This window comes from Bubalus kerabau, chromosome 1, assembly GCF_029407905.1.
Source record: "Bubalus kerabau isolate K-KA32 ecotype Philippines breed swamp buffalo chromosome 1, PCC_UOA_SB_1v2, whole genome shotgun sequence".
Taxonomy (NCBI): Eukaryota; Metazoa; Chordata; class Mammalia; order Artiodactyla; family Bovidae; genus Bubalus; species Bubalus kerabau.
Window position 1 is genome coordinate 243,526,807 of NC_073624.1, and position 24,395 is coordinate 243,551,201.

Below are 24,395 nucleotides of genomic sequence, written 5' to 3' on the forward strand. Positions count from 1 at the left end.
GTTGACCAGAGTTCCCAGCACCACTTGTTAAAGAGATTGTCTTTAATCCATTGTATATTCTTGCCTCCTTTGTCGAAGATAAGGTGTCCATATGTGCGTGGATTTATCTCTGGGCTTTCTATTTTGTTCCATTGATCTATATTTCTGTCTTTGTGCCAGTACCATACTGTCTTGATAACTGTGGCTTTGTAGTAGAGCCTGAAGTCAGGTAGGTTGATTCCTCCAGTTCCATTCTTCTTTCTCAAGATCGCTTTGGCTATTCGAGGTTTTTTGTTTTTCCATACAAATTGTGAAATTATTTGTTCTAGCTCTGTGAAGAATGTTGTTGGTAGCTTGATAGGGATTGCATTGAATCTATAGATTGCTTTGGGTAGTATACTCATTTTCACTACATTGATTCTTCCAATCCATGAACATGGTATATTTCTCCATCTGTTAGTGTCCTCTTTGATTTCTTTCACCAGTGTTTTATAGTTTTCTATATATAGGTCTTTAGATTCTTTAGGTAGATATATTCCTAAGTATTTTATTCTTTCCGTTGCAATGGTGAATGGAATTGTTTCCTTAATTTCTCTTTCTGTTTTCTCATTATTAGTGTATAGGAATGCAAGGGATTTCTGTGTGTTGATTTTATATCCTGCAACTTTACTATAGTCATTGATTAGTTCTAGTAATTTTCTGGTGGAGTCTTGAGGGTTTTCTATGTAGAGGATCATGTCATCTGCAAACAGTGAGAGCTTTACTTCTTCTTTTCCAATTTGGATTCCTTTTATTTCTTTTTCTGCTCTGATTGCTGTGGCCAAAACTTCCAAAACTATGTTGAATAGTAATGGTGAAAGTGGGCACCCTTGTCTTGTTCCTGACTTTAGAGGAAATGCTTTCAATTTTTCACCATTGAGGATAATGTTTGCTGTGGGTTTGTCATATATAGCTTTGATTATGTTGAGGTATGTTCCTTCTATTCCTGCTTTCTGGAGAGTTTTTATCATAAATGGATGTTGAATTTTGTCAAAGGCTTTCTCTGCATCTATTGAGATAATCATATGGTTTTTATTTTTCAATTTGTTAATGTGGTGTATTACATTGATTGATTTGCAGATATTGAAGAATCCTTGCATCCCTGGGATAAAGCCCACTTGGTCATGGTGTATGATCTTTTTAATGTGTTGTTGGATTCTGATTGCTAGAATTTTGTTAAGGATTTTTGCATCTATGTTCATCAGTGATATTGGCCTGTAGTTTTCTTTTTTTGTGGGATCTTTGTCAGGTTTTGGTATTAGGGTGATGGTGGCCTCATAGAATGAGTTTGGAAGTTTACCATCCTCTGCAATTTTCTGGAAGAGTTTGAGCAGGATAGGTGTTAGCTCTTCTCTAAATTTTTGGTAGAATTCAGCTGTGAAGCCGTCTGGACCTGGGCTTTTGTTTGCTGGAAGATTTTTGATTACAGTTTCAATTTCCGTGCTTGTGATGGGTCTGTTAAGATTTTCTATTTCTTCCTGATCGAGTTTTGGAAAGTTGTACTTTTCTAAGAATTTGTCCATTTCTTCCTCGTTGTCCATTTTATTGGCATATAATTGTTGATAGTAGTCTCTTATGATCCTTTGTATCTCTGTGTTGTCTGTTGTGATCTCTCCATTTTCATTTCTAATTTTATTGATTTGATTTTTCTCCCTTTGTTTCTTGATGAGTCTGGCTAATGGTTTGTCAATTTTATTTATCCTTTCAAAGAACCAGCTTTTGGTTTTGTTGATTTTTGCTATGGTCTCTTTTGTTTCTTTTGCATTTATTTCTGCTCTAATTTTTAAGATTTCTTTCCTTCTACTAACCCTGGGGTTCTTCATTTCTTCCTTTTCTAGTTGCTTTAGGTGTAGAGTTAGGTTATTTATTTGACTTTTTTCTTGTTTCTTGAGGTGTGCCTGTATTGCTATGAACTTTCCCCTTAGGACTGCTTTTACCGTGTCCCACAGGTTTTGGGTTGTTGTGTTTTCATTTTCATTCATTTCTATGCAAATTTTGATTTCTTTTTTGATTTCTTCTGTGATTTGTTGGTTATTCAGCAGTGTGTTGTTCAGCCTCCATATGTTGGATTTTTTAATAGTTTTTCTCCTGTAATTGAGATCTAATCTTACTGCATTGTGGTCAGAAAAGATGCTTGGAATGATTTCTATGTTTTTGAATTTACCAAGGCTAGCTTTATGGCCCAGGATGTGATCTATCCTGGAGAAGGTTCCATGTGCGCTTGAGAAGAAGGTGAAATTCATTGTTTTGGGATGAAATGTCCTATAGATATCAATTAGGTCTAACTGGTCTATTGTATCGTTTAAAGTTTGTGTTTCCTTGTTAATTTTCTGTTTAGTTGATCTATCCATAGGTGTGAGTGGGGTATTAAAGTCTCCCACTATTATTGTGTTATTGTTAATTTCTTCTTTCATACTTGTTAGCATTTGTCTTACATACTGCGGTGCTCCCGTGTTGGGTGCATATATATTTATAATTGTTATATCTTCTTCTTGGATTGATCCTTTGATCATTATGTAGTGACCATCTTTGTCTCTTTTCACAGTCTTTGTTTTAAAGTCTATTTTATCTGATATGAGTATTGCTACTCCTGCTTTCTTTTGGTCCCTATTCGCATGGAAAATCTTTTTCCAGCCCTTCACTTTCAGTCTGTATGTGTCCCCTGTTTTGAGGTGGGTCTCTTGTAGACAACATATGCAGGGGTCTTGTTTTTGTATCCATTCAGCCAGTCTTTGTCTTTTGGTTGGGGCATTCAACCCATTTATGTTTAAGGTAATTACTGATAAGTATGACCCCGTTGCCATTTACTTTATTGTTTTGGGTTCGAATTTATACACAATTTTTGTGTTTCCTGTCTAGAGAATATCCTTTAGTATTTGTTGGAGAGCTGGTTTGGTGGTGCAGAATTCTCTCAGCTTTTGCTTGTCTGAAAAGCTTTTGATTTCTCCTTCATACTTGAATGAGATCCTTGCTGGGTACAATAATCTGGGCTGTAGGTTATTTTCTTTCATCGTTTTAAGTATGTCTTGCCATTCCCTCCTGGCTTGAAGAGTTTCTATTGAAAGATCAGCTGTTATCCTTATGGGAATTCCCTTGTGCGTTATTTGTTGTTTTTCCCTTGCTGCTTTTAATATTTGTTCTTTGTGTTTGATCTTTGTTAATTTGATTACTATGTGTCTTGGGGTGTTTCGCCTTGGGTTTATCCTGTTTGGGACTCTCTGGGTTTCTTGGACTTGGGTGATTATTTCCTTCCCCATTTTAGGGAAGTTTTCAACTATTATCTCCTCAAGTATTTTCTCATGGTCTTTCTTTTTGTCTTCTTCTTCTGGGACCCCTATGATTCGAATGTTGTAGCGTTTAATATTGTCCTGGAGGTCTCTGAGATTGTCCTCATTTCTTTTAATTCGTTTTTCTTTTATCCTCTCTGATTCATTTATTTCTACCATTCTATCTTCTAATTCACTAATCCTATCTTCTGCCTCTGTTATTCTACTATTTGTTGCCTCCAGAGTGTTTTTAATTTCACTTATTGCATTATTCATTATATATTGACTCTTTTTTATTTCTTCTAAGTCCTTGTTAAACCTTTCTTGCATCTTCTCAATCCTTGCCTCCAGGCTATTTATCTGTGATTCCATTTTAATTTCAAGATTTTGGATCAATTTCACTATCATTATTCGGAATTCTTTATCAGGTAGATTCCCTATCTCTTCCTCTTTTGTTTGGTTTGGTGGGCATTTATCCTGTTCCTTTATCTGCTGGCTATTCCTCTGTCTCTTCATCTTGTTTAAATTGCTGAGTTTGGGGTGTCCTTTCTGTATTCTGGCAGTTTGTGGAGTTCTCTTTATTGTGGCGTTTCCTCGCTGTGTGTGGGTTTGTACAGGTGGCTTGTCAAGGTTTCCTGGTTAGGGAAGCTTGTGTCGATGTTCTGGTGGGTGGAGCTGTATTTCTTCTCTCTGGAGTGTAATGAAATGTCCAGTAATGAGTTATGAGATGTCTATGGTTTTGGGGTGACTTTGGGTAGCCTGTATCTTGAAGCTCAGGGCTGTGTTCCTTTGTTGCTGGAGAATTTGCTTGTTATGTCTTTCCCTGGAACTTGTTGGCCCTTGTGTGGTGCTTGGTTTCAGTGTCGGTATGGAGGCGTTTGATGAGCTCCTGTCAATTAATGTTCCTTGGAGTCAGGAGTTCCCTGGAGTCAGGGATTGGACTTAAGCCTCCTACTTCCAGTTATCGGTCTTAATTTTACAGTAGTTTCAAAACTTCTCCTTCTATACAGCACCACTGATAAAACATCTACATTAAAGATGAAAAGTTTCTCTACTGTGAGGGTCATTCAGAGAGGTTCACAGCGTTACATGGAGAAGAGAAGAGGGGGGAGGGAGTTAGAGGTGACCCAAATGAGATGAGGTGGAATCAATAGTGGAGAGAGTGGGCTAGCCAGCAGTCACTACCTTATGTGCACTCCACAACTGGACCACTCAGAGATGTTCACGGAGTTATACAGGGAAGAGAAGAAGGAGGCAGGAGACAGAGGTGGCCAGAAGGATAAAAGGGGGAAATGAAAAGGAGGGAGACAGATCCAGCCAGTAATCAGTTCCTTAAGTGTTCTCCACCGTCTGGAACACACAGAAATTCACAGAGTTGGGTAGAGTAGAGAGGGATTAGGGAGGAGATACAGGTGACTTGGTGGAGAAAATGGAGAGTCCAAAGGGAGAGAGAGCAGTCAAGCCAGTAATCTCGTACACTAGTGAAAAATGGGTCCTGAAGATTGGGTTCTTAAAGGTACAAAATTGGTAACAAATACATAAAAACAAAAATTAGAAATCTAGAGTAGAGTTTGGAATTTCAAAAATGCGATGTTAATGAAAAGGAGAAGGAAAAGAAAGAGAGAAAAAACGAACAAAGAAAAACAAACAAGGTCGTGAAAGTAATAAAGAAACTACAGGTACAAAATTGATAACTAATACCAAACAGCAAAAATTAAAAATCTAGAGTAGAGTTTGGAATTTCAAAAATGCAATGTTAAAGAAAAGAAGAAAAAGAAAAAAGAAAGAAAAAAAAAAAAAAAAACCACGGTCAAAAAATTATGAAATATATATATGAAGTTTGCTGAAGAAGAAAAGAAAAAAAAAAATAGGGTCTTTTTTTTTTTTTTTTTGCAAAGTAATAGTTATAAAAGTGAAAATTAAAGGACAATAGAGGGCTTAAAAAAATTTTTTTTTTAATTAAAAAAAAAAAGAAAGAAAGATTGATCGTAAAAATAGTAAAAATATATCTAGGTCTTTCTCTGGTTTTGTTGTGAGTATTGTGGGTTCATTTCATTTTTGGCAGTTCCTTAGTCCGACTTATATTTCTCAAGATCTATAGGCCCCTTCCTATGTAATCCGTAGTAACCACAGGGTTTTAATCTATGGCCTGTAGCTTCCAAGGCGTTTCCCTCTGTTATAGCTTCTTCTGTTTGCTGGTCTCTTCAGTGTCTGGTTCCCGCCCTGACACAAAGGGGATGGTTGAGGACACTATTTTTTTTTTTTTTTTTTTTTAATTTAGGCTCACTTGTTCAGCCGCGCTGTGGGGAGGGAGGGAGGGATGCTGCAAACAGATAACACTGGCGTGCACTCACAGTGCCTCAGCCACACTGGGTCTGCCCCCGCTCACGGCGCGTGTAGCCTCCCTGCCCACACTGCTTGGGCTCTAGGTTGTTCCGCCGGGAACAATCAGAGGCCGGCCCTGGACTGAGCTCCCAGGTCCAAGCCGCTCAGGTTCCGGCACTCGGGTAGTCCTCAGAGGCGCAGACTCGGTTGGGCCTGCGTTTTGTGTTCTTCCCAGGTCGAGCAGCTCAGGTGATGAGGTGTTTGGCAGGCGCCAATGCTGCGACTTATCGCCTCCCCGCCACTCGGTTATCTGGGTGTAAAACCGGCGCACCTTCTCAGGCAGATGTTGACCGTCCAGACCCCCAAGAAGTTTTAGTTAGCAAAGAAGCCTGCTTACAGTTTTATAGATAGTGTCTCTCTGGGGCTGCGATTGCCCCCTTCCGGCTCTGGCTGCCTGTCACTGGAGGGGGAAGGTCTGCAGCCGGCTATCTCTGTTCAGTCCTTTGTTCTGTGCGCAGGCCTGGCGGTGTCTTAGGTTAGGGCTGGCTTTTCGCGTGTAGATATCCCACAGTCTGGTTTGCTAGCCCAAATTATTTCGCTCAGATAGCGCTCAGGACATTCGGCCCGATTCTTACTCTAAGGGACACAGCCCGCGCCGCACTTCCCTGCCCAGCCCCCGCTTGCTAATGCCGTGTGCAGGCGTCTGCGCTGCTTCTCCGCTGGGGGAGTTACCGTAGGGCTCACAATCCTCGATTTTTAATTGTTTACTTTTTTTTTCCCCTCCCTTTTATGTTGCCCTCTGTGCTTCCAAAGCTCGGCACAGATTCGGCAGTGAGAGGGTTTCCTGGTGTTTGGAAACTTCTCTCTTTTTAAGACTCCCTTCCCGGGACGGAACTCCGTCCCTCCCTCTTTTGTCTCTTTTTTTGTCTTTTATATTTTTTCCTACCTCCTTTCGAAGAGTTGGGCTGCTTTTCTGGGTGCCTGATGTCCTCTGCCGGCATTCAGAAGTTGTTTTGTGGAATTTACTCGACGTTTAAATGCTCTTTTGATGAATTTGTGGGGGAGAAAGTGTTCTCCCCGTCCTACTCCTCCGCCATCTTGGTTCCTCCCTCCTTAGTATGCTTTTAAAAACACTAAGAAATAGGGCATTTATTCTGGAAACGTTTAATAAAAGCAAGTTTCCAATCTCAATCCCAAATAGGTCATTCACATAAAATATATGTATGACCTTTAAAAGGACAAATACACATTTCACCTGGCTAGCTTGCCCTGTATTTATACCAGTGCTTGTCAAAGTGGGTTCCCAGACTAGCAACATCAGCGTCAAGTGGAAACTAATTAAAAATGAAAATTCTCAGGCCGCTTTCAGACCAACTGAGTGAAGCCCTCCAACTGGCTCTGATGCAGGCTTCAGTTTGATAACTGCTACAGTTTGAGAATAATCAATTTATATAAATGGTGTTCACAAATAAATATGGCTGTTTTCCAAGACAGAGATGCTTGGTTGTAGTCTATGAATTAGTATCCTTTAAACATTCATAGGCATTAATGTTGGAGGGCGGGACTTCATGTCTATTTTAAATGATTCATCCTAACAGAAATACCAAATGTCGGTGAGGATGTGAAGACAAGGAAACACTTGTCCCATGCTGGTAGGAATGTAAATTGGTGCAGCCACTGTGGAAAAATGTATGGAGGTTCAAAGCACTAAAAACAGAACTATAATATGACCCAGAAATTCCACTCCTGGGTATATATCAAAAAACCCACAAAAGCACTAATTTGAAAAGATACAGGCACCACAATGTCCAATTCAGTCAGTCACTCAGTCGTATCCAACTCTTTGTGACCCCATGAGCCACAGCATGCCAGACCTCCCTGTCCATCACCAACTGCCAGAGTCCACCCAAACCCATGTCCATCGAGTCAATGATGCCATCCAACCATCTCATCCTCTGTCGTCACCTTCTCCTCCTGCCCTCAATCTTTCCCAGCATCAGGGTCTTTTCCAATGAGTCAGCTCTTCGCATCAGGTGGCCACAATGTCCACTGCAGCATTATTTACAATTGCCAAGATATGGGAGCAACCTAAGTATCCTTCAACAGATGAATGGATAAAGAAGATGCAGAGGATACATATAATGCGATACAACTCGGTCAAAAAGAAAAGTGAAATGTTACTATTTGCAACAATATGGATGGACTTAGAGTGCATCATGCTAAGTCAAGCAAGTCAGAGAAAGACAAATACTGTATGATGTCACATATGGAAACTAAAAAATACAACAAACTAGTGAATATAACACAAAAGAACTAAACTCTCAAAGAAGAGGACAAACTAGTGGGGAAAAGAAAGGAGGGAATGACAATATAGGGATAAGGGAGTAAGAGTACAAACTAGCATGTATAAAATAAGCTACAAGGATAAACTATAACACAGGGAATATAGCCAATATTTTATAATAATTATAAAAGGAGTACAACCTTTAAAACTGTGATCACGATACTGTACACCTGTAACTTCTATAATATTGTACATCAACTATACTTCAGTAATGAGTGTGTAAGTAGATAAAATGACATCCTGCTGATTACAAACTGATTGAAGCCAGAGACGGTGAAAGGCTTGCTCTGGTCACAAAGTATTTGAGGGAAAAGATGTTGAGATAAGACAAAGTTTGAGTTCTTGTCTGTCATTCATCAATGTGTGACCTTGGGCAAGTTTTTTTAACTGTTCAGGACTCAAGTTTCTTCACTAAAAACTAAAGATAACAAGGTATTTATTCCATATTGGTGCTGTGAAAATCGCTTGAAATAATAGTGGTGAAGCCGGTCACTCAGTGACTGGCACATAGTAAGTACTCTAATAAACGGCAGAAATTTACTGATTCAAAGAATGTTTTCCCTTCACATTTTGAGGTTTCTCTGAGTGGAATATGTTCTAAATGAATGTATACAATTGTTGCAGGCATGATTATACTCATTAGGAAAAGTTATATCTATATTAGTGATCCCTTGAACAACTGATAAAATCCTAGAATTGAGTATTTCTCTTCTTAGGACATCAATTCCAATACTCAAGACTCTTAATGACTAGTTCAAATTCCATTTTTCAGCAAGGGAAGATCAAATGATACATTTTAGGGGACTGCTGATAGGTCCATCTCTTTGGTATCTTAAGTCTCTTCTATCTAAGTTCCTTCTGCTAAGGTGCTTCCCTAGATATGTATGTAGCTGATTTCTTCTTGTTACCCCTACTTTTGCTTAAATGTACACCTTCTTGTAAAGGACTTTCCTGACGAAATATTCTCGAACAGTCATTATAGAAATTCTTTTAGTTTTATTTTTGTACAAACATCTTATCTCTAAGCTATTGTTTTGCTTGTTGCTAGTCTCCCTAGTTGAAAAGTAAGGTCCCTGAAAATTCAAGACTACATTCTCAGTATCTAAAACAGTAGAAGATTAACAGATATTTGTTGAATAACTGATTTGGACTAGGAGCTTATAGGACATTGATAAATTCACCACACAGGGAAGGAATTGATTTGGTTCACAATTACTAGTGAGTCTATAGTGAGAGTGATTTTTAAGAGCTTTTACTTTATACTCACTGTCAGATACTATGGTAAGCACTGTATATACCTCATATCATTTAGGCAATCTTACAAACTTATTAATCCCATTTTACAGATAGAGGACGTGGGGCTTAGCAATGTGATGTTAGTTGCTCAAATTTACATAAACCAGAGGAGGCAAATTTTCATTTTCAACCAAGACAGTCATACATCTACAGATGCTCTGTTTTTGCCCACTGCATTCCAATTCTTCCAGAATACCTCTAAAAGCAGAAGTAATAGTAAGATGAATAGTGAAAAGGGAAGAGACTGGAAACATGTGCTATGAAGTATTCACATTTTTTTAAATTGAAGTATAATTCACTTACAATATTATATTTGTTTCAGGTATACAATATAGTGATTGAGTATTTTTATAGGTTATGATCCATTTAAAGTTATAAAATATTGCCTACATTCCCTGTGCAAAGTATTTACTTTTGAAACATGTAAGTCCTGCCCAGAATTAAGACAAAATATTGACACTTGGAAACTTGTGTGATGCTCACAGGTCGGGCTCAGTGTTATAACAAGTGGGTCTGATGCTCACATCTGAACCATGTTTCTCCTCCGTTGAACATAAAATGTTTCAAAGAACATCAGCATCAAAGAAGGTCATTTTGAGGCCATCAAAAAGTGACAGTAAAACATAGCCGTTATACAACTCACACAATACATGCATCTCTCTCTTGGCCAAAATGAGGGAATGCTATTTCTTTACAATTGATTCCTTTATTCTTTTTTTTTGTTGTTGTTGTTTTTAGGATACAAATTTCATTTAAGTTCCCATAGACTATAAATTAGAAGACACTGGAACATATCCAGGGACATAAAACAAGGTACAAAAATTTCATAGTCTGCAGGTATTGAAATCATACAGAATCTGTTCTCTTGTCACTGTGGAATTATGTTAGAAATCAGTATCAAAAGTTACTTGAAATTAACCCATATATTCTTTTATTCTCTTGATAGTTCCCTTATAAGTAAATAGGATTTATGGAAATATTTAATCATAGTCTCTCCCACTTTCTGATAGACAAACTTTAGAGCAAATCCTTGCTCTTTTAGATCCTCCACCAAATCACCCAATTCAAGCCCAAGTCTTTTAATAAGTTATTTCTTACATCATCTTACTTAGACACCTCATGACTCCCTATAACGTGTCTTCCCCTTGGTTGCAATAAGTAAAAAAAACACTAGCTTAGCCACAGGCATGCTCCTGGTGGTCTTTGGACAAAGGGCACTGACAGTCATAGAGGCTAATAGAGAATTAGGAGATTAAGGAAAGCGAGTTATTTTTAAGCAGCAGTCTGGGCTTCCTGGGGAGCTCAAATATAAAGAATATGCCAGCAATGCGAGAGACCTGAGTTTGATCCCTTGGTTGGGAAGATCCCCTGGAGAAGGGCATGGCAACCACTCCAGTATTCTTGCCTGGAGAATTCCATGGACAGAGGAGCCTGGCAGGCCACAGTCCATGGGTCACAAAGAGTCAGACATGACTGAGTGGCTAATTTTTTTTTCTTTCACCTGGATAGTGTTGGTTTATCTACCCAGTTAAGGAGACTGGTCAGTCTAAAAATCCCTTATCTCATATTTGTCAGGTTCTTTAAAGCAAGATGTTAGAATTTTCTTTTTTTTTTTTTTGAATATAAATTTATTTTAATTGGAGGTTAATTAATTTACAATATTGTACTGGTTTTGCCATACATCAAGTCACATTATCTGATTAACAGGTATCAAACTGTTTCCCAGATGACTTTGGGAAGGCCATCTTTATGCCTTTGGAAACTCTACTGAATACAATATGAAAGCTATTAAAAATACATGTCCCTCCCACAATGAATTTAATTTCTGCTCCAAAAATTTGAAAAGATTTTTGTTACTTCACTTTGGAAACTGCTTAGCACTGATAAATTAATTTCATTTATGGTTGACTGATTTTTTTTTTTTTTAGCAATTATCGCACAAGCCTGGGAGATCATTCACTGTAAGAAATCGAACCTGCAAGCTGCTTTAAAATGTAGTGAAAATTTTACAAATACTAAATCTAGCAGCTAATGAGATTGACATAATATGCTTAAATATTTATTAATTTTTATTTCATGGCTTATTTCAAGTTGACAATTTTGTCTGTGTATTTTTCATGTCTCAGATATTTTCCAAGATCCTAAACATCTTCTTTTTGTTTAACAGCTGAAATGACCCTGTATTTGGTTATAGGTAGTTGGTTGTTCTTGCTAGTTGTTCAACAGATAGTTCTTGCTCTTAGTCCTTAATTGGTGTGAACAGCTTCTCTCACATATGTTTATTTGTTTATCTATTACTTTTAATTTATATACACATACAGTTGACCCTTGAACAAAGCATGGGTTGCACAATTGAAAATCCACATATAACTACAAACAGCACTCCATATCAGTGGTTCCCCATTGACAGATTCAACCAACTTTGGATCATGTATTACTGTAGCATATTTCTTGAAAAAATTCCAAGTATAAGTGGACCTGCACAGTTCAAACCAGTGTTGTTCAAGGGTCAACTGTATTTGATGTGGTATATTTATACAATGGGGTATTCAGTTCAGTTCAGTTCAGTTGCTTAGTCGTGTCCGACTTTGTGACCCCATGAACTGCGGCATACCAGGCCTCCCTGTCCATCACCAACTCCTGGAGTCCACCCAAACCCATGTCCATTGAGTTGGTGATATCATCCAACCAATTTCATCCTCTGTCGTCCCCTTCTCCTCCTTCCCACAATCTTTCCCAGCATCAGGGTCTTTTCAAATGAGTCAGCTCTTCACATCAGGTGGCCGAAGTACTGGAGTTTCAGCTTCAACATTATTCCTTCCAAAGAACACCCAGGACTGATCTCCTTTAGGATGGACTGGTTGGATCTCCTTGCAGTCCAAGGGACTCTCAAGAGTCTTCTCCAACACCACAGTTCAAAAGCATCAATTCTTCAGTGCTCAGCCTTCTTCACAGTCCAACTCACATCCGTACATGACCACTGGAAAAACCATAGCCTTGACTAGATGGACCTTTGTTGACAAAGTAATGTCTCTGCTTTTTAATATGCTGTTTAGGTTGGTCATAACTTTCTTTCCAAGGAGTAAGCATCTTTTAATTTCATGGCTGCAATCACCATCTGCAGTGATTTTGGAGCCCAAAAAAATAAAGTCAGCCACTGTTTCCACTGTTTCCCCATCTATTTGCCATGAAGTGATAAAAAGAATGAAATGATACTATTTGCAACAACATGGTTGGACCTAGAGATTATCATACTGAGTGAAGTAAGTCAGACAGAGAATGACAAATACTATATCTCTTATAAGTGGAATCTAAAAAAAATGATACAAATGAACTTGTATGCAAAATAGAAATAGACCCACAGACAGAGAAAACAAACTCATGGTTACCAAAGGGGAAGAGGGGAGAGAAATTAGGAGTTTGGGTTTAACACATACGCACTACTATATATAACATAGATAATTAACAAGCACCTACTATTTAGCACAGGCAACTTTACTCAAAATTTTATAATATCCTATAAGGGAAAAGAATCTGAAAAACAGATATATAAATGGATGTATAACTGAATCACTTTGCTGTACACCTAAAACTAACAAATTGTAAATCAAGTAATACTTCAATAATTTTTTTAAAAAAAGTAATCAGAACTCTGAACACAAAAGAAGAAATCTCTATGTACAGAAAGTTGCAAGTAGAATGTAAAGTACATTTTTTTTTCCCTGAACAATCTAAGATCAAGTTGTCAACCTGATGCCCTACCAACTTCATTATCCTTTCAGTGTGTATTGACTACAAATCAGAACATCCGCCTTTGCAACCCCACACATCCATCAACCTAGGAAATTAACACTGACACATTACTACCATCAATCCTTAGATCTGATTCGAGTTTTGTCAGTGTCCCAGGGACAATGTTAGTGGCACAGAAATAAAGTTCAGAATTATGGTTTGATTGCCTTTTGTTAGATCTCTTCAGGCATTCTTTAGTTTGGAGTCATTCTCAGGCTTTCACTAACTTTTATGAATTTGTCATTTTGAGCGATTACAGACCAGGTGTTTTCTAAAAGTTTCTCCTGATTTGAAGCTGTGTGATAGTTTCTCTTCCTCGACACTAAGGCTGCCTCTTTGTGAAGATTAGCACAGAAGTGAGCTTTGTTCTTCTCATTGCATTGGATGTATCAGGTAACAAATTTAATTTACCCCACCACTGATAATGTATACTTTGTGAATATATGGCTAAGGTGGTATGTGCCAGGCTTTTCTACTATAAAAGCTCTACTTTTTCCACTATAAAAGCATTATAATTTTATATTTGTGACTTTATGTATTTTATGAGGAGGTGTTTTCAAACTCTGTAAACATCCCAAACTTTATTACATTTTGTCTACATATTAAAACTATAAATTCACATTGATGCCTCAAATTCCAATTCAGTACCACAGAGGTTGCTCCATTTTTCTCTTTTCCACACTTGTTCTTCCATTCTCTGTCTGCCAAGAAGAAGCTTGGCTTTCATCATCCTCTGTATGCATATTTAATCAAAAAACTCAGTACATAACCATCTCTATGCCTCAGGCTGGCCTCATGACCCTGTTTGGGCACTAAACTTGACACTGTGTGGACTCCTTCATGGACAGCCTCTTTCCTCTGGTTCAGTCTCTGATTCCTGAATCTACTTCAGCTAATAGCTTTAATACTCTTTCTGCCTTATACAATTCCAGGAATGGAAGAGAAGAAAGAGGGCTGAAGACAGAAAGGAAAAATAAGAGGAAATGTGTGAAGAAGGGCTATCTGGCATGTTTGCATTTGTATCAATAGGAGGCTTTGTCTTATAGAATTCTTATCTCCTTCTCACTTCCCTCCCCCAAGATTAAAGAAAAAGTTAGCCATATAAACTACCTAGTCAGAAGGCCCTTACTTCAAGAGAGGCTTATGGTATTTAATGGGCATACCAAATAATTATAAACATGTACGTACCTACCAAATAATGGTTCTATGTTATTATATTTTACACACTTCACTGGGGAAGGACTTAATTATCATAAAGTTATTAATACAACTGATATATCATACTCAGTTTCAACATGTTCCAGAGATAATTTTCTATCTCTTCTAAAGGAACACATTTTATGAATGACTTAATTAGATGGATTCAAAATTACCTTCATAAGAAAGTCACTTTCAATTACTTACATTATGTTACCTTTTCTTGAGTCGGAGAAGATGGGGGACTTTCAGCTGGAATATCACAAACTGTCATTAAGCTTTTATTAACTTTACAACTTACCTCTTAGTCTTGGAGAAGTATGTCATTTATGTTGTCTCTTGCAGTGAGTTTGAAAGATTGATACAAGTCATGAAGTATCAATGGTGTTAACTTTTGAACTCATTAACACACTGTTTATTTTAAATACAGATAAAGTGTTGTACTGCATTTCTTATAGTTACTGTATTAAATTACATAGCACTTGTAAGTGCTTACCCAGTACCTCTTAAGTGTTTATCAAACTGGAGTAGTATTTTCATTACTTGCATAATCATTTCACTACTGAAGGCAAAGTAGGGGGTGACAGAACATAGGGTTTTTGAATTCTAGTTGTATGCTTCATTTTTAGTTCCTTGTTTCCCTGTTTTGTTTTTGTTTTTACATAGCCGAGTTTACGGAGAAGGCAATGGCACCCCACTCCAGTACTCTTGCCTGGAAAATCCCATGGACAGAGGAGCCTGGTAGGCTGCAGTCCATGGAGTCGCAAAAAGTCGGACACGACTGAGCGACTTCACTTTCACTTTTCACTTTCATGCATTGGAGAAGGAAATGGCGACCCACTCCAGTGTTCTTGCCTGGAGAATCCCAGGGACGGGGGAGCCCGGTGGGCTGCCATCTATGGGGTCGCACAGAGTCATACACGACAAGTGACTTAGCAGCAGCGGCAGCCGAGTTTAACAACGCCCTTGTCTTTCTTATAACACAATAGTAATATAATAAAGTATAAACTCTTACATATAATATATAAGCTGTAAAAATATACATACTCATTTTAAAAAGAAAAGACACTTAAGCTTACAGTCCTTTTCTTAGGAGAAACTTCTTGTCTCGCTTGGATTTCTGCACATTTTGTGAAGAAACACTCACACCTTCCATTCCAATCTATCTTTTAAAGATACTTGTATAGAAAACAACACTGAAAGATACAGAAACCATCTTTCTGTAGAGTAGAGGGCAGATTATTTCTAGATCAGGGATTAAAAAAATGGTATCTCCCTTTATGGCAAAAGTTAGGACTGTTAGCCAACAATGTTTGCTCTTTCATAAGTCCAGTGTTTCCTAAGGTTGGTTTCTCAGCAGTGACACAAACTCATTGGATATATACTGCATTTATCCAGGTCCTCCTTTGCATCACACTCATGGCACTGGGGAGATAGGGACAAAAAGATCTGCTGTCAGTACTGAAACTCATACCACTTGCTGTACCATGAGGTACAGTCCTTAGTCTCTGAACTAGGAGTCTTGTGTCCTCTGCCATGATCTGTAAAGGTGTGACAGGCTTACTTTTGAGGTCACAAGTAGGGTAAAATCTTTTTTTCTTTACAATTATTGACACATTTTTGCATTATTTTTGATCTTTGTCATATTCTCAGTTCTCACACTTTAATATCATAAGCTTTCCTATACAAAATAATGCAAAAATATCTTCACTGGCTTTATGATCTTGCTTTTTCAAAGAATTCACATAATGCACCAATAATAGGTCCATTAGAGAGGATATTTGAGGCAATTGTTATTAATCTGGGTGATCCAACTGGTGAAAAACACATAAATAATATCAGGGAAAGATAAATTCTTTTTGAGCTAGAAATCTTGTGTCCTCTCTGCATTTCTGGCAGCTTAGCTCTTTGTAGTAAACTCACAGTGTTGAGATGATCACCTGCCCACTCCAGATGCTCTAAGTGCTTGCTTTAGAAGAACTGCTTATAGCAAAACTGTCACATTTCTAGGAGTCTCACATTTTCAGTGATCTCTACAGAGCCTAAGAGTAAACATTCTTCAGAACTCTCAGGTTCATCCTATCTGCAATTAAGAACTCTCAGAAGGTTTCTACTTTCTAAAAAGATCAGAGAATTTATAACTCACCATTGCGGCTAGAAATCTCATGATTTCTATTGAATGAAAGGCTTGGTCACCACAGATTTAAGACTTTAATAAAATATTACAGGTAGACAAATGTCCTCCAGATATAAACTCATTTCATCAACCCAGGACCTTCTGTAGACTAATTTCCAATTCATATAAATTCTCAGTAATGTAACTGAGTGCCTCTAAGGATGCAAGTGAAAAAAATACAGCCATACAGTGAATTTAACAAGGGTATGCTCACTGACAAAGTGGAAGTTGACTGCTTTAATGCAGATATAAGATGCCATTTGTTTTCAGTGATATTGATGGCTTATATATTTTAAGTCTCCAAGAGTAAAATTCCACACTCTTGGCTAAAAAGGAGTTCTTTTCAAAATTATATACTGTCCTTGGTAGGGTGATGGCAAACATTCATTTCATGATTTCACAAATTTATATTGAACTCTTTCTGCATGTTTGATGCTGTGCAAGGCCTGAAAGCTACAGATATATATATATATATATATATATATATATGACTGACTCATTCCCTGCTCCCATTGAGTTCATCAATGGATGAACTAACCATTATCAACTCTAAAACTGTAGTTTTGATAAGTGTGATGTGTGACAGTATGTGATACAAAATTAGCCTGCAGGGTGATGGAGAAATCTTTTGTCGTGTTTCAAAGAGCTCCTATTCCAGAGGTCAGTATTAGTAGGTACTGTTCTTTGAGAAGTTGCACAGTCACCATGATTCTTCAAGATCAGAAACATGACTGCTTCTCTCATTGCATTTCTTAAAATCCTCTTCCATCTTTTATCCAAATCTCATCCTACCCAATCCCAGTACATGTCATATTTAAGTATAAAACCTCAATTACGCCACTGTCACAAACTGAATTCCCTAGAAAGCAGACTCTGAGTTTAGGAGCTTTGTTTATCCATACATCTCTTTGGATTAATACATATGGAAGGTAAGGAAAGGAGGCAAGATTGGACAGATGGTTAAATTGCACTGCAATGCAATCTCAGTGATGGCTGTAGCTAACTCCATGGAGAGCTCTAAAGATCCGATTGTCCTTCAAAATTGCTTTGAGTTAGAGAGTGGTGGTTAGCTCTTTATATTCCCAGTTGATCAGTCACTGCATGCAGTCTGCTCTAGGAAAAAGGTGTGACCTTGAACAAGGAAGTTCTCTCTAATAAAAGCATCTCTTAAAAACAGCTGTTTGCTGACATCTGTCTGCTGCAGCACTTCTAGCAGCCAGTGGGCAAGATTCTTCATTCTCAAAGGATGTGTATCATGCTTCAAGGCATCCACCATAGCTTCTCTCTCTTGTATACAGAGTTTCATAAAGTTTCCTCTATATGAAATGGCCATACACTCCATTTCTCTTAATATCTTTTAACTCCCCATTCAAGTCTTAACTGAAACTTCTTGAAAGTTTCTCTTAATAGACTGTCCCCCATAGAACTCTGTCCATTTCCTACTGTAGACCTTATCATAGTATAGTCTAGATGTTTGCTTACTTTCTGGATCCTCTTCAAAATTTTGTGCTACTTGAGGATATAAATTATTCATCATTGTATCATCAATGCTTGAAATCATGGCTACTATGAGGCAGACCATCAATAGTTGATTAAATGATTGAGAGAGAAAAGGAAAGAAGGAAGAGGGGAGAGAAAAGGAGAAATAGAGTAACGGATGTGAAGACGATCAAACTACTCTTTAAATTCTGATCTTCTAACATGCTAGCTGCAGGGCTTTGAATACATTATTTTAACTAATTTTCACTGTCCTTCATGTGTAAAATAGAAATAATAACTCTCACTACTAGGGTTGTAATGTATCTGTTTCAGAAGAGATGCCAAATATATTTTGGTTCTTTCTCTCCTCCTCTTCCCTATGAGCAAGTACGGTAATAAACAAGTGTCTTCTCTAATGCTCTCTGAGTCTATGCAAAGAATAATGCATTTTGTTCATACCACATAAAAAATAAAATGTTGTCATTTGAGGAATATTAAGAAGTTAATGTGGTGGAAGCCAGACACGTGTGAGGTCTGAAATTAATTATAAAAAGCAAGTAGTTTATTGGATTGAAGTGGCAAAATTAGAAAGTAAGAAAACCTTATAACATTGGGTTTTAGAGTCTGTAATGTCTCCTTCCCTGAGTCTGGGTAATACTAGGACAACATCTGACTTTTATCGCATGGGAACACCATAACGTTCATAGCATTAGATTTTGAAATTGATTTTTTTTTTATTTTGCTTGCTTCCCTCAAGTACATGTCATTATGCAGGAGACCTAAAAGGACATGGCTACTAGATGCAAGTAGGCTCTTGTATACAGGACAATTTGACTTGTGGTCTCAGCCACAATTCTACCTCTTCAGATTTGGTTTCCTGTGCCTTAGCCTAGGAACAATCCCCTCTGTGTCCTGTATATGACACCAGTCCTGGGCATGCCACCATTGCCCAGAGTCACACAGCTAGATCTCAGCCAGTTTCACGGAATGTCAGTTCAGTGGCTCAGTTGTGTCTGACTCTTTGCGACCCCATGAATTGCAGTGCGCCAGGCTTCCCTGTCCATTATGAACTCCCAGAGTTCACTCAAACTCACCTCCAGCGAGTCAATGATGCCATCCAGCCATCTCATCCTCTGTCATCCTCTTCTCCTCCTGCCCCCAATCCCTCCCAGCATCAGAGTCTTTTTCAATGAGTCAACTCTTTGCATGAGATGGTCAAAGAACTGGAGTTTCAGCTTTAGCATCATTCCTTCCAAAGAACACCCAGGACTGATCTCCTTTAGAATGGACTGGTTGGATCTCCTTGCAGTACAAGGGTTAGGGAATGTCAGGGCATGATAAAAATAAGTCTTCTGCTTTTCTTGTCTTCACTTGTTCTACTTAAGCTCTCTTCAGAACAGCTTTCCTCAGGCTCTGAGACCGTCCATCCTCTGTACGTGCCCAGTCCAAAAGATTGGTGGAGGAGCTCTGTGACCAGTGAGGCTGGCTGCATTCTGGGCTTCAGCCACAACTCATCTTTCTCTTTCCTCAAGGTCCAGGGGGTACTGTGGGTTATGGTAAAGAGCTGCTCAAGGAGCCAGATAAGATGCAATTTAAAGTCTGGAGGGTCTCTGAGTGATAAGCTGTCAATCTTTCCCTGATCACTCTAGTCCCGTGTGATCTCTCTTTTTGTACACTCATCAATATTCTCTTTAGATTCCTCTGTATAAGGTTATACAGTTTGGTGATAACTTTCAACAAGTTGACTATACAATAAAACAAAAAATCTTTAGATGTACAATTCAAAGTCTTTAAAATCTCACTTCTATTTACCCTTCAAAGTGTGTCTTAGATCTCAAATCTACCAATTGCAGGGCAAGATGGCCCTTTATTCCTCACTCTGACTTCACACTGGCATTAGTCTTACCCTGACCATCTATTTTTAACATAGTACCAAAGTGATTTCTTTTTTAAATAATATAAGCCATATTATGCCTCTCTTCTACACAAAAACCCTCTAATAGCTTCCTTTGTGTGCTGTGCTTAGTTGCTCAGTTGTGTCCAACTCTTTGTGACCCCATGAACTGTAGCCCTTCAGGCTCCTCTGTCCATGGGGATTCTCCAGGCAGGAATACTGTAGTGGGTATCCATGCCCTTCTCCAGGAGATCATCCCAACCCAGGGATCGAACCCTTATCTCCCGCATAGCAGGCAGATTCTTTAACATCTGAGCCACCAGGGAAGCCCAAAAATATTGGAGTGGGTAGCCTATCCCATCTCCAGGGGATCTTCCTGACCCAGGAATCGAACTGAGGTCTCCTGCATTGCAGACAGATTTTCTTACCAGCTGAGCTACCAGGGAAGCCCTTTATCACCAGGGTCTCCTGCATTGCAGGTGGATTCTTTACCAGCTGAGTTACCAGGGAAGCCCTTTATCACTCATTAAAAAAAATAAAAACAAAACAAAAAACTGCCTTTATTATAGCTCATGAGACCCCTTGTGATCAGCCCCAACTCCCTGCTCTCTCTCCATGACTTACCTTTCTACTGCCTTCATTCTGTGCTAACTACACTGGCCTTTTTGTTTTTCTTAATATACCAAACATATTTCCACCTCAGGATCTTTGCATTTACTCTTCTTTCTGCCTGTACTGCTCCTTTCTTGACTATTTTAGTCTTTTCTCATTTCCTCAATTTCTTCTGTTATCAAATATCTCCATGACACAATGGTTTTCATTAACCACTGACTTACACTATTATGCACCACCTTGCCCCTCATCACTTACCACTTTCAAGCCCCATGCCTTTTTTATTTTTCTTTTGACACTATGCACCATCCTACACAACATATGTTTTGTTATTTGTAAGCATGTATATTGAGTTTCTCTTTAAAACCAAGAGTCTTAAAAAAAAAAAAAAAAAAAACTAAGAGTCTTGGAACCACAAACTTCTTCATTTTTATATTTCCACTTCTGGCATACAACAATATGCTTGGCATAGAATTGGGCCTCAATGTAATCTTATGGAGTGATTACACAAATGAATACATAAATGTCAAATGTTCTCTCCTCCTGCGTGTTTGCTTAGGTTTTCATTTTCCATGCATGCCACTACCCTTCCCTTCTTATCCTGGCCTTTATTTCTAATTTTGTCCAAGTCCCATGTCTCCTGTATAATCTGTAATAATAGTACTATTCATGGTATGCTTTCCCTCCTAGGAGCCCTTATCTAAAGAGTTTTGAAGGTCAAACATATTTGGCAATCATGAAACACAATATTATTGTTTACTAAGAAAAAAACTCTAAGGTCCTTGAAGGCTATGACATTCTTCTGTTTTTTCCTGTATCTCTGGCTTCTTCTTTGTCTCTAAAGTTTAATAATATTTTAAAGAATCTGATTAATTCTACATACATTTATAAGATCATTGTCTTAACTAATCTTTCCCCAAATAGTACTATAGATATTATCAGCCATGGCTTATTCTGTTCAGGTAAAATACATTCGAATTTTGTTAACATAGGGTATTCAGTGTAAGTTTATTTCAATTAAAATGTGCAGTTATTCTGGTCCTAGTTCAGTTCAGTCACTCAGTCATGTCCAACTCTTTGCGACCCCATGGACTACAGCACGCCAGGTTTTCCTGTCCATCACCAACTCCCAGAGCTTGCTTAAACTCATTTCCATCAAGTCAGTGATGCCATCCAACTATCTCGTCCTCTAGATCAGTCCCAATAACAATAGCCTGGAATTTGAAAACTGCAAGTTTTTCTTATGTCTGAACCATTTATAATGATACTTTATGGGCAAATCTAGGCCCCTTCTGTTATGTGAAAACACAGAAAGAAGATAGCTTTCTATGAACCAGTATGCAGGCTTTCATTACACATGAAATCTGTCAGTGCCTTTATCTTGGACTTCACAGGCACTAGAATTATGAGAAATATACTTTTGTTATTTGTAAGCCACCCCATCCATGGTAATATATGACAGCAGCCTGGACTAACACACAGGACTGTGAAGAATTTGACCTTTTTGTGAAAAGCTTTTGAAAATCGTAGGTGAGTGACAATAGCTACACCATGGATAACCACTGCCAGCTCATTATAAGTTATATTGTAAATCACCAAGCAATTTCCCCCTCACTAGTATATTCTGATGTTGGTGTTGGTCATATCTTAATACAGGAAAAAGATGTCCAGTACGCCAAAAGCATGCTCTTAAATAAGCATGTCACATGGATAGGTAAGGGAAGAGGACACACACAATACTTTTATACCAGAGCAAGAGACAATTAGAAAGTATCATTATCAAGGGTGCCAAGGAGGGTTCTGCTGCTACTGCTAAGTCACTTCAGTCGTGTCTGACTCTGTGTGACTCCATAGACATCAGCCCACCAGGATCTCCTGCCCCTGGGATTCTCCAGGCAAGAACACTGGAGTGGGTTGCCATTTCCTTCTCCAATGCATGAAAGAGAAAAAGTGAAATTGAAGTCACTCAGTCGTGTCCAACTCTTAGCAACCCCATGGACTGCAGCCTACCAGGCTCCTCCACCCATGGGATTTTCCAGGCAAGAGTACTGGAGTGGGGTGCCAGTGCCTTCTCCAAGGAGGGTTCAAGGTGAGCTAAATAAAGGTACACTAAATTAAACATTAATTAGGAGCCTGGCAGGCTTCAGTCCACGGGGTCGCAAATAGAAACAACTTATTAACCACACACATTAAATTAAATATAAAAGACAATAAAGCAGATATTTCTTGGATGTACATGACAGACATATAGCAAAATATTATAGCAAAATTGATGATTATCACTGCAGTGCTTATATATATTTCAAATAGATTTTATTGATTTATTAAATAGAAATTATATACAATTTATTTTTAAAAGGCCAATTCCCAGATTGAAGGGCAGTATTCTCTACAAATATAGACTATTTCTTGCCCATAAATGGCCAAAGTTGAGCTATGTAATCCCCATATAATTCAGAAGTAGAAAACACAGAATGCCATTTTAACCAAACAATAATTGGTTTTTACATTGCTTACAACTCATATTTGGAGTACATTTTGGTCACGTTCACCCATACATCTTTCTGAGAAGAAACAAAAATTGGACCCCTGATTGAATTTGGTAAAGTGAACATGCCATTTGTCTCCTCTTTCCTAAGTGACAGAAAGTGAGAATGTATTAAAAGTGAATAAATTTTCAATAACAGTGCAGAATACAAAACAACAGAAAGCTGAAAATTAATTGAATAGTGACTGACTTAGAAGTTCCAAAAAACTTAATCTTAAAATAGAAATGGGAAAGGCATTCCCAATTCACACTTCAGAGCTTTAAATGACTTAGCAATTGATTGCATAAGGTCAGTTGGTTTACAAACAAGAGATTGTTTAAAAATCTGTTTAAGAAGTATTTTGACTCCCCAATCCCATGCCCGTATCTATCCAACAATGCATTGGTTCTCCCATTCTCCAGGAGAATGCTGCCAGGCTTCTGGAAGGGCTATGATGCTCACCATGCAGGAGGCTGGCAGTCTCTTTACTGGGGATTATCACTTGACTCCCACATACACCTTGGATATAAAAACAACCCAAAAAGTCACTGACACTGGAGGCTCACCAAGGAAATTACGCATTCAGGGTACCTCACAGAAAAGATGACACTTGATAAACATCTCCTTCCACAACGGCAGAAATTCCAGTGGGTGTTTTAGTGCCCCTACTCTCAAGTATGAACCAGGTAGCACCAGACAGCTAAAGAAAGCATCTCACATGAAATGCAGATAAAAATAAGTAGGGAAAATGGACCAAAACTAGGAAGAAAAAAAAAAAAAAAAACCTCTTAGAAAGTATTTGCATATTCGGGGAAAATAATTATTACGTTTTGGAAAAATATACTCATTTATTGAATGGTTTAGCTGAGAATAGTAGTTTATTGGCCATAATATCAACATTGACAATTGAGGGACAACGTAACGTAGTAGATAAAACATGGCTTCTGGAGACAAACTCCTTGGACCTGTAGTTTAAAAGTCTTTGAGAATATCATTTACTAACAGAACACCACTTATTTTTATCCAACCCCTCTGTGCCTTAGTTTCCCTTCTGTAGAATATAAGTGAAATAGTACTTATGTTCTAGACTAGGAAATAATGTCTGCAGGATTAAATAAATATTTTTGAAGTTTGTGGACAATGTCTGACACATAAAAAGCACACTAAAAATGTAAGAGATTTAGCATTTTTGGCCTAAACAAAATGATGGTATAAGTGTAATACTAAGAATAAAGGAGTAGAAGTGTACATGTATATGGTGGAGATGAAGATGGAAAGAAAGGGAGGTAAATATTCATTTTCTACACTGGGAAAGTCATCCCTCACTGTAAAAACACAAGAAGCAACCTACACATGTTATTTCTAAACACAGTGGTCCCTCTCACGTGAAAAGTAAAAATGTTTTTCAAGGGACAAAAATTGGGGATAGGAGTAATTGGAGGAATATTAATTCTGAAATAAAATTTGA